The 14,661-nt window shown below is 40.7% G+C and overlaps 1 long non-coding RNA gene across 1 annotated transcript in view; it reads left to right on the forward strand.

Annotated features, from left to right (window-relative positions):
• The window catches only part of LOC116696379 (uncharacterized), an 11,860-nt gene extending 8,947 nt beyond the window's left edge, over nt 1-2,913 (forward strand). Inside the window, exons 2-4 of the long non-coding RNA XR_004333704.1 lie at nt 487-491; nt 1,801-1,803; nt 2,756-2,913. This is a non-coding gene — a long non-coding RNA (uncharacterized LOC116696379). The remainder of the gene's footprint in view (nt 1-486; nt 492-1,800; nt 1,804-2,755) is intronic.
• The last annotated feature ends 11,748 nt before the right edge of the window (nt 2,914-14,661 follow it).

Consider the following 14,661-nt stretch of genomic DNA (forward strand, 5'->3'; position numbering starts at 1 on the left):
CCGAATAATAGAAGTATTCCTGAATTAACAAACATGTGATGTGGATCGTTGCATTTAGATTTTGGGTGGATCAAATAAACGGTTTGCCTACAAGGGTCTCAGTGCATTAGGGGCAACTTGTAGTTTACTACGTGTGTGGACCGCCAAAATGATTTACAAGAATCATATTGAATACACTGACATATGCAAAAACGATATACTGCACACAACAAACCTGTCCTCCGTTTTATCTCCAGTCAAACGTTTTGGCTACAAAAATGTCAAAGGTCAACACCTGAACAGCATCACAGGCAATAAATAACATGATCAACTATTTACTGCATATTGTCAAAATGCTACTTCACATCTTTTGCCATTGCGAGGGACATAACCAACTTCATTTGCACGTTACTGGATCACACATAGCAACCACACAAGCGGTTTACAAAAACGTTGTAACAGGTTTTGTAAGGTTTGTGATTCCTTTGCCATAAATCCCTAGTATAGTTATAGTTTGCTGGCTCACTCAACTGGCTCCTTTTGAAAAAATCCTTTGGATCCACAAACGTATTCATTTGGTCATCCCAAAGCTCAGGGTTGGACTGGATTAACTAGTACTTGTAAGCTTTGTCTTATAACTATCTCCCTCTAGCACAAGTAAAATCAACTTTTGTCATTTCTGCACACATGCCAGACATACAGAGGAATTGAAAAGTTGTGTCTCTCTGACACAAAAAGTAGGTACAACAAGTATAGAGTCTGGTGAACAGGTTCGGAGGCTGCAGTACCTTCTTCCTGATGGCCGGAGGTCGGGCGAGGCTGTGTGAGGGTGACTAGGGTCACCCACAATGGTTGCTCGCTGGCGAGGCGGGTTCCGTAAATGTCCAAGAATGAGGGGACTGGGAACCATACAACACGCAGGGATCCAGCTGGACAGGATGGTCTTCCTGGTTCCCGTGTGCGAGAAAGTAGAGGAGCCGATGGGACTTCATGGTTAACAGTTTGGTACAACACCATCATAATGCGGTTGCACCTACTACTACTACTTGAACTCCTTCACTTGGTCAGCAACTCCCGTCCCGGAGGAAGCAATCCATTGGTTTCCATCAGGGAACCATGACTTCAGACAGACCCACATCTTCTGAAAAGAGTAGAGAAGCCATTCTGAAGTCCTGAAACTGGACATTTAAAATCAACAAACTGAATTGGTTACAAGGAGAACCTTAAAGAGCCAGACACCCAGGAAACTGTGTTTGATTTACTGACTAGTATACAGTCAAACCACACAGGGAGGTAACTTTAGGCTTCGACGTAGAATAAATCAAGCTTACCAAGTAGCGTTTTATTGACGTAAAACAATTACGACCTGTTTAAAATAATTTAACACCCAGAACAAAATGCTTTTGAAATCTTGAAATTTTGATTTTAAACTTTTGGAACTTTTGAGACCCCGCGGAAACCCTGACAGTGAAGACCCTTCAACAACAATGGCTACTTTCATGAAAAGTATTTCAACACAAAACGTTAAGACAACTTGTTACAATGTCCCAACTCGCGAAATACTATTTTTTTTATTACAGAACTTTCACCCAGGAGCCCGGGGTTCGTGTCCCGTTTTTGTCATTGGTCTCACTTAAACGTACATTTCTCAACCCTAACTAACGGTTTGTGTCCCCTGCTTGTCAAAAAATGACGCCACGGGGTACCTAGAGCAACAAATATCGCTGAGTATGGGATTACATTGGAATTAGCTTTTTTGCTTCAGTAGTTGATGCAAAAGGCACCTGACCAAGCGTCATTTTTTGAGACATTGGGAGTGAGACTGTAGCGAGTATAAAGCCGAAGAATGATGGACAGCCCCAGAGTAAACACGCAGGAAGAATAAACGCGTGCATAAAGAATATCACTTTGTGTATATGTGTACAGTAGCTGGTTTAAATCGGGGCTGTGACACAGCCTACCTTTAATACCTCTGGGGAACTCATTACCCAAGACACCTTTGGGAAATTCATTTAATCTATCTACACAATCTCAATTATACCACTTATTGATATCTTTATTGCTTAATTGGTGGCTTTTTTCCTCGCTGGGACAAGAGAAGCTTTTGCGTAGGAACGCTATACTTCAAAGGCTGTTTTCTATATCCCCATCGCCCGTAATTTCATATGTCAGGGATGTCACAGCACATCTGATTGCAGTTTTAATGAAGAATGACTGACATGTTCCACTGCGTTGTTTTTTCCTGAGTCAGATAGGTGAGATGATATTTGCTAGCTCTGCAACTAAATAATCATATTCAATCATAAAAAAAACAATAGCAAATTAGTTATTTGCAGGAGATATAAAAAGAAAAAAAAATGATGTTTGTCCAATCAATCCATTTCAGAGGTCATCACACTGGCTTCCTGTCCATTACAGAATGATAAAAATGTAAAATGATAATGTTTGGGCCGATTGCGCGATGGCCAACCCGCAGAAAGCGCACTCCGTGATCCATCAGCTTACGCCGTATTTACCAAACCAGCACCCACGATACCGTAAAAACTATACATTTAAAGAGCAATTGATGAAAACGTTAAGTACTAGTGCTATGATCCGGCTGAGTGCAGAATGCGATATTTCCACTGCTGATGTTATGACTGGTAATTAGTAATGTATACAATTAAAAAGACAAGTAATATGTACAATTAGAGAGTTCCAATAACTGACACCAGGATCGGTATCGTCTTCGATACTGCCTAAAAACGCTGGTATCGGTATTGTGAAGTTTATTTAGGACTGTCAAAACTGGATACAAAAGAAAGTTCTGTGGCATTCATTGTTCATGTTTCCAAAGAGTTTAACCTGAGCCAGACTGACAACAAGATAGAAATCATGTGACATCCACAGGGATAGAAGTATACAGTTATTAAAGCATAATAAAATATTTGACACTCTGGTAACGGATCATACTCAGTATATGCCGATACGCAAGTTCAGGTATCAGAATCAGTATCTGGAAGCAAAAATGGTATTGGACCATCTCTTTGTACAATACAGTAAAACATTCTAAATACTGCAATGTAAGACAAGTTAAACAGTACAGACGACTAAAGACAAATACATTCAAATGTGCAATATAAATTGGTCAAGGTCCCAGTTTTTAAAAAGTGAGATTTCATGCCTTTTAAAAAGAATATAAAACAGGTTGGAGTGCTACATGAAAACTGTCAAAGTATCAAAACGCTCAATCCACAGAGATTGCACACAGCCCTATTAAGAAACTGTGCCTCTAAACGAGCCGCCAGTACTTGTGGTGTGATGTCACAATTTACTATATTAATATATAGGTAGAAAGTGCCGTTACAGTGATGGCGCAGACTCAAATGCAGAAGACCTGGAAACGCTGACCAATCAGAGCAGACTGGGCTTTTCAGGATTGGGGCTTAAAGAGACAGGCGCTAAAATGGATCATTTTAGACAAAGGATGAATACAGGTATATTCAGACTGACATATGAAAATAAGAGTGTGTTTTTGAACATTAAAGACATAAACATGTTCTTGTCAAACCCAAAACGCATGTATGGACGTGAAATTAGCACATATGGGACCTTTAAAGTAATTGTTCACTCTTAAATTTATGAACGTTATTCTATTTATAGGTTTTATATTTTCTTAAACAGATGTTTTTAACTAAGCGTTTTTAATTCCTTGTTGCTGAAATGTGATGTACAAATCAAGCCGCCTTGCCTTGCCTGTACTGATGGAAAGTGGTGTTCTTTGAAAGAATCAGTAATACAGTTCCCGCAGGTTGAGTGAATGAGAAGAACCAAACTGCTGGGAGTGTGCGTCGCATTTATATTTCTTTGAAGGATTACATTTTTGATTAATAGGGGACAAACAGCCTCCGTTCCTCACATTTCTCTCTCTCTCTCTCTTCTCTCTCTCTATCTGCCGGTCTGTCTCTCTCCCTGTTGCTGGGTTAGAAACCAGCTAGCACAATAAGCGGTGAAAGCTTTGGCCGTGAAGTGTTGCACAGTAACCTCTGGACATGTTTCCTTTTCTGCCAGTGCCAGAGCCTCCCCTACAACACGCAGCGGCCAAGGCCTACTCCACAGTCTTTTTATCAACGTGTAGTTTCACCCATCCTATTGATTCTTATTGAACTAAGGTGTCCTCCAGTGCAACCCCTCTCCTCGCCCTCCTATCCACCGCCATCCTTTCCTTCTCCAAGTGCAAAGTGAGAGGAAGACCGAGTGACATTGATTTCTTCGCCGACTTTCCTCTCTCTGCTTCTTGCTCTTCTCTATTTTGTGTGTGTCCGTGTCGGCCCTACCTTGCTCTCTCTCTCTATCGACGCCGCGGCAAAGGAAAGCCGCCGAGGCAGTTTGAAAATACCAGATCCTACATATGAAAGAGATGTAATTCTACCTTTTGTAAACTACAAGCCATAATAGCGCGGTTCAAAGTACACGAAAGACGGTGCCAAGAAGCAAATAAAAAAGAAAAAAAAAAAACTGATCGTCAGCTGTGAAAAAGAACCTTTTAAGAAAGCTTGAGTACTTACCAGTTAGAGTTTTGCCATAAGTCAATACCTCGCTGCGGAGAAAGCAAAGAAAAAAACTGTATCACACATGTAGTAGATCTACAACTTACATCAAATCTGAATAAGACACAACCTGTGTAATTCTGACCCTATAGCACAGGTGACATTATTTTATCTATTGATTTGTGTTACAGGGACACAATTTTCTCATTTTGTTGTTGGTGGTAGCACACCATTTAAAGTAATGTTTTCAATGGGAGCACCTTTGGTGATAACAGCACGATTGCGGTAGCGGCGCCGAAAATCCACGTAAGGGCTTGGTTGGGGTGGTTATTGGGTAAAACCATGCAGGACTCTCACCCCAAGACCGGGATTCCCGTTGTTCTTTTCCTAACCACAACCGTCCTGTTGTCGTAGGTGTCCAGTGGCGGTCCGTCCGCCGGCGTTTCATTCCCCGTCGTTGCGTCCCTCAGAGACCGCGGATCGTGTCCCGCCGGCCGTTGTTCATTCGTGGTGACCACCACAAAATCGTGTCACTGATAACAATCAATAGATCAAAAAATAACGTCAACATTTCCCAAACTGCTGTGAGAATAGTAATAAAGGAAAAATCAAAAAATTGTTCACACTGTCAAGCCAATTATGGCTCAGTCAATTGCCTCTATGGAAATATGGGGAATTAATTACACAAACAAGGACGGACACACACACACACACACACCACACAACAAACACAATTATAAGTCGACCCCCCAGAAGGCTACCCCTCTACCTCCCACCCCCCTCATCCCGCCCCTTTGTACAAACTGAAGTCCTCGACCGAACTACATGAAACCAATAACCAAACCAAATCTCTCAGAAGAGAAATAAACAAAACAAACAAAATACCACAAGATGAAGAAGAAGAGAGACAATAAAGGAAAAGTGGTCCCTGGTGGATTGTCCTATCCCTCCTCTTTCGCTGTCTTTTTCTTTTCACATTCTTTCTATTTGTTTGTTGCCTGGCCATTCATACATATTTTTTCTCCTTCTCATTGTTGTTGTTTGTTTGGTCTTCCATCTAGTATTCTTAAAGGTTTCGACTCGTGCTTGATCTCATTAGAAAGTGAAAGGAAGCCAAAGCTTTGGAAGTTTTTTGATTAGACTTTTTTAACTTCTGTCTGCGGTCTTATGCAGTCTCTGAAGAATTATTTGGAAATCCGGTGTAAGACGGGAGAGACGGAGAGAGAGAGAATGAAATAATATTAGCCATAATTACAGACGGTTTGTGCGCGCAAAAGTGTGTGGAGGCACAACGTCCGCCCCCAAGAGTTTTTGCTTACAGCTCCGACAACTTTACTCAAATATACACTTTATTATATGCGGCAAAATAAAGGGGCGGACGTTATTGTTTCAAAAATCTGAAAGGATTTTAAAAGAAATGTTCATTTGCCAAAAACAACAATCATTTTGACATTGACCAATTTCTATATAATATTAAATAATTTTTACTTTTTTAAATATGTATCATATTGTTTTAAACACTTAACACAATACAGGTATGGAATAATACAAGAAGAAAAAAGCAAGAGGAAATGTGTGTGGCAAAGAAACAGTTTGGGTATATTGCACATGCATGTTCCATTATTACCAAAATCTGATCTTCTGTGTAAACAATCTAACCACCTTTCCAAAATGTAGTCAATTTTCAATTAAATTTCAGTGTATTTATTTTTTTTAGTATTGAATCCTAACAAGAGTTTTCTCAAGAACGTATCTCTATACAGATAGAGGGCGGTCTTGACCACACTCTGTAATTTACAAAGAGCCAACGATTCTCCTTTTAGGGAGAAACCATGACAGATCCAGGCTATGGTGGGCGGTGTGTGACGGTGTGGGGTGGGGGGGTAATGATCAGTGGCAATTATCTGGTCTGACTTTGAATATACAATAATATGACTAGAAATAGTAGTGTAGTAGTTGAAAGGGCATAGCAGGAAACTTTGGGAATAGCGGGGTGTAGCAGGACACTGTGGAAATAGCAGGGTGTAGCAGGACATTGTAGGACAGCAGGTGTAGGAGGGCACTGTGGGAAATAGCAGGGCATTGCATAGCAGGCACTGTAGGCATACAGTGTGTAGCAGGGCATAGCAGGGCACTGTAGGGCAAAACAGGTGTAGCGGGCATAGCAGGGCACGTAGGGTAAACTGTGTAGCAGGGAGCAGGACACTGTAAGGCATAACAGGTGTAGCAGGGCATGCAGGCACGTAGGGATACCGTAGTGCGTGGCAAGCGGACACTGTAGGCCTAGCAGGGTGAGGAGCAATGTATCGTGGATAGGCATAAAGGGTGTAGCAGAGCAAGCGGACACTGTAAGGCATAACAGGGGTGTAGGGCAGGGCTATAAGGACACGAGGCACTGTAGGATAGACAGGGCACGTGGGCAACGGGTCTGTCCGAGCAGGACGACGACACCGCACAACTGCAACCCTGAGGTAGGTGCCACCTTAATACAAGGAAATCGCAGTGTGAGAACGTTAGGAGTAGAACAAGCTAGCTAGCAACAAAGCATGTTTGGACATGAATGCACCAGAGGAGAGGAGGAAGGTGCTCAGTGTGTCAAAGGAACCACTTATACTACTTTTATTTTTAAGGTATTGATGTATGTCTTTTGGTGCAAGTAACATTGATCACTTGAGGAGGGGGGGGGGGGATACATGCATCCCCAGCCAGTGATAAAAATCATTCGAGCAGTGTAGGGATATGTGTGAACCAGCAAAGGAGTAAATCCCATGCATCTCCTCTGGAAACTCGCACCCTGTGTTACATGGCGAAACGTGTTCATGTTGTTCGTTTTCTGGTTTTGTTGCCGAAAAAGTGCCATGGGATTTCTGTTGCAACGTAATTTCCCACGGGGACAATAATACATACTATTACTACATAATACGGTGAAGCAGACCACTGCCACGACTGCAGAGAGCAACACAAAAGAGACACAACAATGGCGTTCGGCACAGCAATGACGTGTCACGCAAATTTATTGAAATAGAGGAATTGGCTTGAAGCCCATACCGTTGAGTGCATAACACAGTCCTGATCAATCTAAGTCTTCCACATCTGACTGAAATTGTGGGGATTTTAGTCAATTTCACCCCGAAACATCACCAATATAAACACACTGAACAATGAAACAGTAGACATGAGGAAAAAACATATTCCTCCCTTCATTTTCTGCTTGCAGAAAAAAAAAAATCAATCCAACTTAGACTTCTTCATCCATTTTGAGTGCAGTGAGTACACAGCAACAGGCACACAAATACCCCTTTTCAAAAGAGTCTCTGCCACAGTGATGTTTATGAGGCTCTAACCATGGCCAGGCGCTTATGAGCAACCCTTATTGAACTAAGGATTACGATAGTATAATAACGCCTAAGCGTCACAGCAAAACTGGCAGCGCCATGTGGTTCTGATGACATGTGCGTTTGGTATGTACATGTATGTGCACGTATGGTGATAATTAAGACGGCGGCTTTAGCAGAGCAGCGCGCGAATGGAGGAAAAGCATAGACCCGGGACTTGGGGGATTAGTCACTCGTGCCTCGCTCCGTCTCGCCGCGCGCTTCCAGATGTGTGTTCGGGCTATTTTGAGGGAAGCCAAATTGATTCTGCATCACGCCGCCGCCGTGCTTGACAATCATTTCTTGATGTCTTATGGTGTGTAATGTCAGTACGACGTGGGAGAGGGAAATCCTCGAGCTGTGGAGAAGGTTTCTAGGAATACCTTAAGGTATACACGTCTCGTCTAAAGAGATTTTACAGGATACAGCAGGAGTCTTTAACCTTTCTTAGCAGGGACCCCTCAGCTCATGTGTCAAACTCAAGGCCACAAACCAAACACTGGCAATGTTTTCAAACTGCAATACGTGACTTTCAAAGCAGAATCTGGCAGATTTGCCGACTTGCGGCTCCACAGTCAAATTGCCACATAAGCGGGAGTTTTCCTATACAGGCTGTGATGCAGGTTGCTGTCATCATTTTTTATCATTGATTTTTTTCGTTTGCTAAACTTTATGATGGCTACGGGACTTTTGTAGAGCTTCATGTGATCAAAAATGCAACAAAAAAGCAAAACATTTTTTGGGAAATGAGACACATTTTTAAAAAGTGACACAAAAACAAATGACAAAGCTACGAAAGGTGGTGAAAACAAACCACAAGATGAAAAAAGTACAAAGTGAGAAAATAGCGGACAGCAGTAATAAAGTCAAAGATTATACTTGATCGAAACAACAGCAAAATAATAAATTACATGCATGGCCTTGATGAGAGACTCTTTTCAGTGTGGCCCTTAGTTAAAAGGAGTTGATACTCCTGATTAGCTGAAAGAGAGTGAAACACAACAAGTGCAAACTGTATGGCTACTTACCTAGAGCAATCTATCTTCAATATTACTTTTCACAAATAGGCCCTTTTATCTTTGCTATTGATGGATTCATATTAGTTCATTACGAGGACCCCTGTTGAAGATCTAGGTGTACAGTAGTAGAATTAGGTCTTATGGCTACACAAGTCAAAGTTCCTACCTAGTTTGAAATGGCCTATCCTTTACATCTTCATTTACAAAAATAACCCTTATCAAAGCGTTTCTCGATCATTTCCCATATGCAACCACACAGCCCCATAACAATGCAAACAAACAAGGCGATCATCAATCTATTCACTTGTATTCCATCATTTCCTCAATTAAATCATATTATGTAGCATTTAGTAAAGCATGAATGAAAAGGTCTTAGGCAATAAGAGAGGAAGGAACAGGGAATAAGGAAAGCTGGAAGAAAATAATAATCGAAGAGGAAACAAAAAAAATAAAAACTAAAAAAATGACCAGAAGGAAAGAAAATGATGAGACCATGCAAGATGCAATACATTTTTTGTCCAACTATCAGCGATAAGGACACAATGTTATGTAATTTTGTAATATGCCACTGCTGTGCCGGTATCACTGTGACCACAAACACACACAAACACACACACCACACACTGACAAAATGATTAAGTGAGTAGCACAACAGCACAGTCAATCTTTCAAGGCCCTGTCAGTCGTTCCATATATTACACATAACAGCCGACCCCAAAGTGAAAGACATCTCTATGCAGCGGTTTTTTACAGATGTTGCAACCTCAGGTTTACACTTTTATTATATGTAATACAGCTTGGAAAATGCAATAAGACACTTTTTTATATCCCTGGAATAAAAGATGCTGTGTTGTTTGGTGAGATGTCTTCGGCTGCCACACCTGTCAGTAAAAAAAGTTCAAATTCCTGTGAAAAGCATGTGTGTGTGTGGTGTGTGTGTGTGTGGGTTGTGTGTGGTGGGTCAGTGAAGGACAGTTGGGAGCTGTTCCCCAGAGAGTGTCGTTGACTAGACACCTTCTGCATTAAGGAAGTTAATTGTTTTGACAGTGCCACACACATAGACACTACAGCCAGCAAAGGGAATTAAATGGAAAGTTAGTCCAAGTTCTTTCTTTTTTGCCTCTTTGTTGTAGCTTTAGAGTTAGGGTTAGCATTCATGTGGCATGACTGTGTCCATACAGTGTCATGTCATCTAATGTAGATACTTCAAAGAGTGTTACCATACTTTTGTATTAGAAGTACTGATGTTTAAAATACATCACACAGAGCTAAAGGACTGTAGCCCCACCGAAGGGAAAAGTCACTTCACCAACCCCCCTGTGTGAAAAATCTTTCCGCAGAGTCTCTCTCTGCCGCGTCATGTTGTAAACTCAGATGGATCTGATTGGCTGTCAGTGTGATTCAAATCACTCTGAAGTGATCCCAACATATCGTTCTTCATTGCGTTGTCACCATTCACTGGGTTGGAACGATTTTAAAACTATAGATTTATAGTTCTAGTCATTGTTCTTGGTGTGGCGGCCCTTACGGTATGTGTCCATATGTCGTTTTTTGACGCAAAGGATTGCCAGCATAGGACCTTGGCGGGCTTGCTTCTAGCAGTTATCAGTTTCTTTTTACTGACCACTGACAATTAACTGCGATGGCCGTGAACGCTGGGCTACAACAACGTGTAGGGTGGCGTAAAGCATTATACATACATTTTTGCATAGAATACTAAGCTGTTCTACACTGAAAAAAAGGAGACTGCCTACTTTGGATTATGTAAATGTCTGGATGCATTTAACACAATTGACTCATGTTTTAAGTTAAGTAACTCTATGTGTAGAAACTACATCTAGGCAAGAGGGCACGTGATTTGTTCAGATCATGTTGGCATGAAGTGAGTCAATAAAGAAGCGATGTAATTCTCGTGATACCGCACGTGATCTCGTCTGGCGCGCTTTACATTGTTGCCAGAAGCAGAGCAACGGTCACATCAAAGGGCTCGTCGTACTGCTCCACGCCACTATTCGGTCGGTAAGTACCTGGATTTTCTAATTAAATATGTGTGTTAAGCTCAGCCAAATGTAGTTTAATGTCTTGAGAGTCACTACATAACATTAAATGAGGACCGTGAGTTTCTTTGTCGCGCTTTATCACCATGTTCATTGAATTAGTTAGCTAGTTTTTTTGAGCGGGAGCCGTCATCTTAAATTTAACTTTGCGGTGTTCATTTTCTGTTTCTGTTCGTATGTATTTGCCAACTGACTGTTCAGTTACGTTATGTGTAAACTGCACCGTGACTGTAGCGTTAGTGAGATTGGCCATTGAGCAGCCTAGCTAACGTATTCAGCGACATTAAGTCGTCTGCCCCCCCCACACACACACACACCGTGCAATGGGACCATGACCGACGGAGAGGAATTCAAAAAAACACATTGCGTCTGCTCTGTCTGAAGCAGCGGTAGGAGCCTAATAACCACGCAGTGGTGGCCTGCCACTACTTGACGTAGCCTACACAAACTCTTTTTGGGACACAAGCTGCTGGCCTTTGCACGGTCAGCCCAGTGTTTGAACATGGAACATGGTAGTCTCTGTTCTCATTTGAGAAGGCAATAATCACATTAATTATTGATATTTACAATGGTGTATGCAGTGTACCTAAATAAATTGCGTGAGTGTACATCTAATGTATGTTATTGAAATATAGTTTTGCAATGACTAGATTTTTTTTCCTGTTTTGCGCAGAGTGACAGACAAACTCAAGTCCGCATATCACCTGGAAGCAGCTGATGGATCGTGGGCTCAAGTTTTGTGGTAAGACCAGACGTTGTATTTGCTCTTAATTATATATACATATACTTTTAAATATTAAAATGTGGCCTGCTTGAACCGGGTTTACCCTAACTTTAATCCTTCTTTGTTTCCACTTTCACAGTGAATGGTGCTGGAAGTGTTCCAGTGACACAGAGTGAATGTGGCAATGCAAGACACCCCTACAGTTTTTACAAGTAGGTTCTATTCTAAAACACTATTGAGTCAGACATAGACATAATGGGAATAACAATTGATTCCATGGTGCAGCTGCCCAGCACTTTCAGAATGTGGTATTGTGTTAATTAATTTGATGGATGTCATGTTATTAAAACTAGTCGTCATCAGTCAGAGAAATGTACATTTAGTTGCCATTGTGCACATTTAAAGAAAAATGAGGTTGTAACGTGTATGTTCTCGGATTGCAAATTCAAACCACAGCCATTTTTGATGCAACGGAGATAATTAAAAAATTATGCCTGACTATTGTCATAGGTAATGAGAAGTGTAAAAGTATGCTTGACTTTATTAGGATGGTTTCAAATATTCCATAGCAGAGCCAGATGATTAACCATGCACAGTGCACGCCCATGATATGGGGGCACGGTGAGATATGTTAGAAATTCTTCTAAATAACTGTGGGTGGTGCTGTTTTGAAAAATATTTTTCATGTTTCAGATAAACGCAGAGTTTAAGAGCATCACAGCCATGCCTCTACAATCAAAGTGTTTGCAAAGCGACCGGGGAGCAGGGAAAAAAGCTGAAGACATAGCTGCCATGAGATAGTAAGAGACCTTCAACTCTACACGTTTAACTATAAGTGGATATGCATTGCATTAGGTCAGTATAAGATGTATATGCAGCAATTGCAGAGCGCAACTACCTTTACCTGTGAGTACTGATTACTGATACATTTTTGTCATGCATTCTGTCCCATATATTCACTCCTGGAGATGATATAAAGTCCAGTCCAAACAGTAGTCCTGTTTTATAGATACTGGTGTCACATGCTGACTGAAGCCGTCTATGATCACTTTCTTCTGTGCTACTGAAAATTTGAGTCATAATCTTTATTTTTTTGTATATTTATTAAGGATGACATTGATGCCAGAGGGAGTCCCACTTAAAGGACTGCATCTATCTGAATGAGAATCCCGACGTCTGGTGCGGAGTACACGGTGAGATTAAAACAATGGTCAAAACAGTCCACTTTTTCTCTTAGTCCCCCATATGAAAGTGAAAAACACCTATATCGTGACCCCTCTGACACATTGTCTCTTACATTAGGGATTAAGGCAGTGTGAAAAACAATTCAATTTATTGAAAGAAGAAAATTCCACCACTCTTTCTACACTGCACTGACCCTCATCTGAAAAGGGCAGAAATTGGACTGGAAACAGCCCTGGGTAAATCCAGGTTAATGATAAAAATCCAAGAACATGAAAACAAGTTCCAGAAAAAATGTAGATGAAAATTCAATCTTTACATAGTTTGTATAGATTGAATGCTCCTCTTCATTGATCGGAATCCTTTTTTCCCATATTGACCATGAATGGAGCATGGCAGGGCACTTGTTTGGCTGTAGTACTCTCCTATGCTGCTACATGGGTATAAATAAACTGGGTATAAATCAGTTTTTTTTATTTATTTTTAAAGTTCAAGAAATGTTTTATATCTTTAACCAGGACATGACTGAGGCCACTGCGCTGAGTGCCATCATGAAAACGACAGTGGGATTTACGTCACCAAACAGACGCCAGGCAATGACTTTCCTGAGGTTTGCATCATCATCGAGGTGTGGTGGTTCTTCAAGATCTGGAAACGTGGCTCTTACAACAACCTTGCTGTGTTGGACTTGTTACTCTTGAACATGAGGTATCCGTCCCAGTTCGCTACACTTTCGAAGTGATTCAAAAGGTTTTAATGGAGTTGTGTGGACTTAAACTCTCAAGGAAAGCCAGAGCTTAAAGACAGACCTGCTCCAGTAAGGAGAGCTCACTGTTGTTGTGCACGTGAGGCCAAGTGTTCATTCCTTTACGGCCATGTGGACGGGCCGGTTATTGTCCCCTCTACAAGACTCTGATTGGCAGCATTCTTCAGTCTTAGTTTCTATCTGTCTTACAGGTGAAGGGATTGAGAACTGTACACAGTCTGAATACTGCCATCATGACCGTGTGAAACCAGATCTTTAGTTTAATTCAGTTGCAGTAAATAGTTTTAATACTTCTAAGAATACAACTCAGACTTGACTCTTGTAGGGATCATTTTTTCTTCGTGTGCAGCCCCTATCTGTGGGACCAGAGATGGTTTTAGTTTACTGTGTAAGTTAAAAAACTTTAACTGTATTATTAAGTTCAACCACCGTACCACATCCTCCAACAGTATGCATTAGATATTGCACAGTCCTAATATTTATTACAATACATTTTTCATTCACAAGAAAATTGATGTCCTTAAAAGGTTGGATTTTCCTATTTTTTTTAATTAAGGACATTAAGATCAATTTCCTAAAGATGTTTTTTAATTCTTTATTACAATGAGGGGTACTTAAACCTTGATGTTAGTATGACCAGATCCTGTAAGTGTTGGACGTTGGGCTCTTGAATAAAGGTTTTGAAATGCAACTGGTAAATGGGTAATTTTAATGATTAAGATGTTAATAGAAAGGTATTAGACATTAAATAAATCATTGCTGGAATGGCAATGGTAATCATATATTTGCATTTTAAATCTGTTTATAGTACATTGAATTGTTAAATATAATTGTACTTAATTTAATCTCGACAATAGAGACCTTGAACATTATGTTTGTATTGTTTTCCTCAAAGATTGTTGCCAGAAACCTTTTATAAAGAAAAATGTCCATTTCCATTGTGACTGTGAGTGTGGTTAAACACTGAAAAACTGACATTACTTGTTCACTGTGTTATTTGTTTTACAGTAAAACAGTAATGTCAGTTCAAT

This window comes from Etheostoma spectabile, chromosome 10 (assembly GCF_008692095.1).
Source record: "Etheostoma spectabile isolate EspeVRDwgs_2016 chromosome 10, UIUC_Espe_1.0, whole genome shotgun sequence".
In the NCBI taxonomy this organism is placed as follows: domain Eukaryota; kingdom Metazoa; phylum Chordata; class Actinopteri; order Perciformes; family Percidae; genus Etheostoma; species Etheostoma spectabile.